Raw genomic sequence first — 5,000 nt, forward strand, 5'->3', positions numbered from 1 at the left:
CCCCGGAAGGCATGTGTCACGTTTTAGCCTCCGTTCAGATTCTATTGTTGCTGCGTCAATGTGCCACTTGAAACATTCGTGCTGCAAGTCCTCAGTCATTTTCATTATAGTACCGTACTGTTATGTTACCCCGTGCTGTTTCTTTCTTGGATTGTGGTATTGTGGTATCTATCTGTACCATGGAGGTTTTAGGAACGGATATATTGATAAATCGTTAAGTATGCATATATATGTAGTCAATTCAGTATCTTAACTAGAGTGTGTGAGTTACTAGATATATTTATACTGATAAATCGTTGAATATGCTTATATACATACTCAATTAAATTAACAGGAGTTAAATTAAATCAAAACTTATGAATCGTTGAATATGCTTATATACACTGTCAATTCAGTAATTTAACTGGATTGTGTTAATAAATACAAGCGGATTTCCTAAATTCTTTTCTAACACGCATTTGTGTCTACCTTCGTATATATTCGTACTTCATATTCATAAAAATTATTTCCTTGTAAGTATTTGCTCAATTATCGATGCACCCACTAAGCGGGTTTTTTTTTTTTCTTACAGTTGTGGAATGTCCTATTTTCTATTATTTTGTCTGATCTTGCAGGAGGCACACAGACATATAAATATATACATATATAAATATATACACATGTACGTATGGGTGTGTGTGTATACATTTATAAACATATTTGTATACATAATATGTATATATTGTTTATGTATATATGGACATTAATATTTATACAGATACATATTTACACATATGTACAGTACATTTGATAGTACAAAAGGGCCTAGCACTAAGGCGCTGAGACTTTGGGTGTCTATTTATAGTTCCCTGACTTGGCAACTTCCGCGCATTAAAGGGGCTGACCAGCTTTGGCCGTCCATCCTCATGTCATGCTGGGTAAATGAAGTGTCTTACCCATGTTTGACAAAATTATGTTGTTTGACAGGTTTATTTCGATGTCAGGGTTTTCTTAAGATTTATTGAAGATGCTGTAGAAATGTAGTATATAATCTTTATGACTAAAGGCCTTGCTAATTTGTATAAGGTGGCGAAACAAAGGTGTCTTAACGAGTCCAGCGAGGTTCGGAGGAGAAAGTAGAGGGTCCCATGGTGTAATGGTTAGCACTTTGGACTCTGAATCCAACAATCCGAGTTCGAGTCTCGGTGGGACCTTGCGAACTTTTTGGCCAGTAAGATTTCACGTCACATAGTAAACCATTTTTATATGTTACATACTCATGTTCGTAAATTCATATGTTCATTCACAAGTACATACATACAGACATACAGACAGGCCTATATATATACATATATATTTATACATATACATATATAATATACTTATATATATACATATATGTATATATATATATGTATGTATATGTATATATATGTAAATATATATATATGTGTGTGCGTGTGCGCGCGCACGCGCGTGTGTGTGTTTAAATGTGTTTGTACGTTCATATATGTAGAAATATATGTTTATATCACATATATATATTTTGTGTGTTTATAAATGTATATATATATATATATATATATATATATATATATATATGTACGTATATATATATATATATATATATATATATATATATGTATATATGTATATATATATATGTATGTATATTTATATGTATATAAATGTATATATATATATATATATACATATATATATGTAAGTATATATATATATATATATATATATATATATATATATATATATATATATATGTACGTATATATATATATATATATATATATATATATATATATATATATATATATATATGTACGTATATATATATATATATATATATATATATATATATATATATATATGTATATATGTATATATATATGTGTGTGGATTTGTGGGGATTGTTACCATACCTGCATAGCTCCCAGATTTTCTCTGCTAGATTAACCTGTTAGGGCAACGGCGAAACACCTGGAAGCTAGCCCTTTGATTTTGTCTATGGCCAAATGAAAATGATTATGAGAAAGAACCCGGGCGCTTTTATTTTACTCTATTTAGCTCCTGACCTTATTTCATGAGCTAAAAAATATTTCAAGTGCATATACGTGTGTGTAGCAGATGTATAGTTCTGGACAAGAGTTCCAGTGACATTTTATTCCTTCTTCGCCTCTGCGATCTGGGTTTGGATACGGCCATAATAGACTGTCAAAGTGTGCCCTCATATTTCATTCGAAAGGAAGGAAAACCGACAAAAAACATACTTTACATATGAACATCTTTCGTTTTTCCGACTTTGAATGGGTAGTAACTAAGTAGCACCCCCGGGGTATATGGGCTGGACTTTCACTTCTCTCTCCAGTGGTCCCATGGTGTAATGGTTAGCACTTTGGACTCTGAATCCAACAATCCGAGTTCGAGTCTCGGTGGGACCTGGTCTATTTTTAGCCAGCAGTATTTTTACCGGCCTGAGTTGAAGGAATCCTGCTTTTACCGTTAGATAGAATTGAATATACAACTGAGTGGCTCTTAGTGAATTTGTTTAGGTCGATGAAACTTGGAATTACAAGTTAAGTCCGAAGCTTTCAGAACTACCTTTGTTCTATTGCACTAACAACTCACCAACTGGAAAACAAATACGAAATCAAACCATCCAGTACTGCACGATAAAATAACAAAACATGCTGTTATAATCGTTCATGATATCTGAAGCAAAACCTGTTTCTACGCATATATTTCCAGCACGTCTACTAACTTTGCCAAAATACTTGGCTGCAAGCGCGCTGTGATCGATCGGGAATCTTCGCGAATCCTCAGGTGTAGCTGGTGCTTAGTTTCAAACCAACATTGAGAAAAATGGATATTCAGGTGTACTGGATACATTCGTGTAGATAAAGAGGCTGTAAAATGAAACCTCTTGTGAAACAGGTTCTGATGGAGTCATGTGAAAATCTAATTGATATCAAAAGCTGAAAGTAAAACAGTCTGTGTCTGTATGTATGTATACATATATAATCTATAATATACAAAGTATATAATGTATAAATATATACATATATGATAAATGAAATATATATAATGTATATATGTGATATACTAGATATAGGGTATATAAGATATATACATATATTTAATGCATATATATCATATATACTGCATACACATACTATATATAGATATACTATATATATAATATGCATACATTATATATATACTTATACATATATAATCTACATATGATACATATATATGCATATATATATAGTATATAATCATGATTAATATGCATTGTGTATATATGAGTGAAGTATATATATATGCATAATATATAATACACATGTGTGTGTATGTGTGTGATATATATGTATGTGTATATATATTTATATATATATATATATATATATATATATATACATATGTATGTATGTATATATATATATATATAAATGTGTGTATATATATATACATATATATATGAATATATATATATATATATATATATATATATATATATATATATATGAATATATATATATATATATGTATATATATATAAGTATATATATAAGTATATATATAAGTATATATATAAATATATATATATGAATATATATAAATATATATTTATATATATGTAGCAAGTGAAGCAATAGGTGTAGCAACAGTAGTAGTTGAAGTGGTATGTTTAGTCGAAGGAATACTAGGTCACGAAGCACAGTTTTCCCTAAGGACATCTACCACACGATATGTTTACAAAAGCTCAATCCGTATTAACTCCAAACTTGATTTTTCTTCCTGTCTGTCATCACAAACTTTTCTTATTTCGTAATCACAATGAATAACAAATGCAATAATCGTATAAGCAGAATAAGGAGAAAGAATGAAAGGTCTTATGAGGTTTGAAGCAGTGAAATGGCGAGATCGGGATTCGAAACGATGGTAGAGAATCTCCGAAACAGCATGAGGAAATCGAGACTGAATTCGTTGCCGGGTAATGAGTGGCAGTGTGTGTGTGTGTGTGTGTGTGTGTGTGTGTGTGTGTGTGTGTGTGTGTGTGTGTGTGTGTGTGTGTGTGTGTGTGTGTGTGTGTGTGTGTGTGTGTGTGTGTGACACCTTTAAAAACGACTGGATAACACTGTTAGGTGAAAGGTTAGATGACACTGTTACTGATTAATAAGATTACTTACGATCCATGGAAAATACTGCAGTAATCAGTATAATTCGTATCAGACTAATATTCATAAATAAACCAAGTCTGAAAATGTATGAAAAAAGGTGGTATAAGATTGTAGTAGAAACTGTTAACACAGAAAAACTCACCATCATATCGACAGATTCTCCGCTACAGTGCTTTCAGTCTCTTCCTTCAGTTCCTACACTTCACTTTCCATCACCCCCCTCTCCTTTCTTTTCTTGGTCCGCTATTTTACTCCGACTCATTTGTTCTCTTTCACGAGTTTCATCCAAAAGAATCACACAACATGGAGACAGAGAATGTAACTTTCCTCCGGCGTGTGAGGTTTACGCCGAATTTGATCTTATGGGTCATAATATATCCACTTATTAATGCGTTGATGGTCCCATGGTGTAATGGTTAGCACTTTGGACTCTGAATCCAACAATCCGAGTTCGAGTCTCGGTGGGACCTTCTTTAAAAGTAAACTTCATATTATTTTGTGAAGATTGTTACAAGGTAGAATTCCCAGTAATTTATGCTAAATATTTAATAGCTATGTTAACTTGAATGTTGAAATACCTGCCACATACCAACAAGTAATTCAAGTCATGATATGGGTATTTAGAACACGTTCCAGAGTTTGGAAATCCCTCTGTAATATGAACCTTAACGGGAATTTTAAACATGAAGAGCGCAGAGAGAGAGAGAGAGAGAGAGAGAGAGAGAGAGAGAGAGAGAGAGAGAGAGAGAGAGAGAGAGAGAGAGAGAGAGAGAGACTGAGACTGACTCACATCCCATGACTAACCCATGTCATTTTATCAAT

General features: G+C 32.2%; 3 non-coding genes across 3 annotated transcripts; all 3 read left to right on the forward strand.

Annotated features, from left to right (window-relative positions):
- The first annotated feature begins 1,121 nt into the window (after positions 1-1,121).
- TRNAQ-CUG (transfer RNA glutamine (anticodon CUG)) lies at positions 1,122-1,193 on the forward strand. Its single transcript has one exon. It is a non-coding gene; the product is annotated as a tRNA-Gln (tRNA).
- A 1,170-nt stretch (positions 1,194-2,363) lies between these two features.
- TRNAQ-CUG (transfer RNA glutamine (anticodon CUG)) lies at positions 2,364-2,435 on the forward strand. Its single transcript has one exon. It is a non-coding gene; the product is annotated as a tRNA-Gln (tRNA).
- Positions 2,436-4,576: 2,141 nt separating this feature from the next.
- On the forward strand, positions 4,577-4,648 carry TRNAQ-CUG (transfer RNA glutamine (anticodon CUG)). Its single transcript has one exon. It is a non-coding gene; the product is annotated as a tRNA-Gln (tRNA).
- The last annotated feature ends 352 nt before the right edge of the window (positions 4,649-5,000 follow it).

The sequence above is a fragment of the Penaeus vannamei genome, chromosome 32, assembly GCF_042767895.1.
Source record: "Penaeus vannamei isolate JL-2024 chromosome 32, ASM4276789v1, whole genome shotgun sequence".
NCBI lineage: Eukaryota > Metazoa > Arthropoda > Malacostraca > Decapoda > Penaeidae > Penaeus > Penaeus vannamei.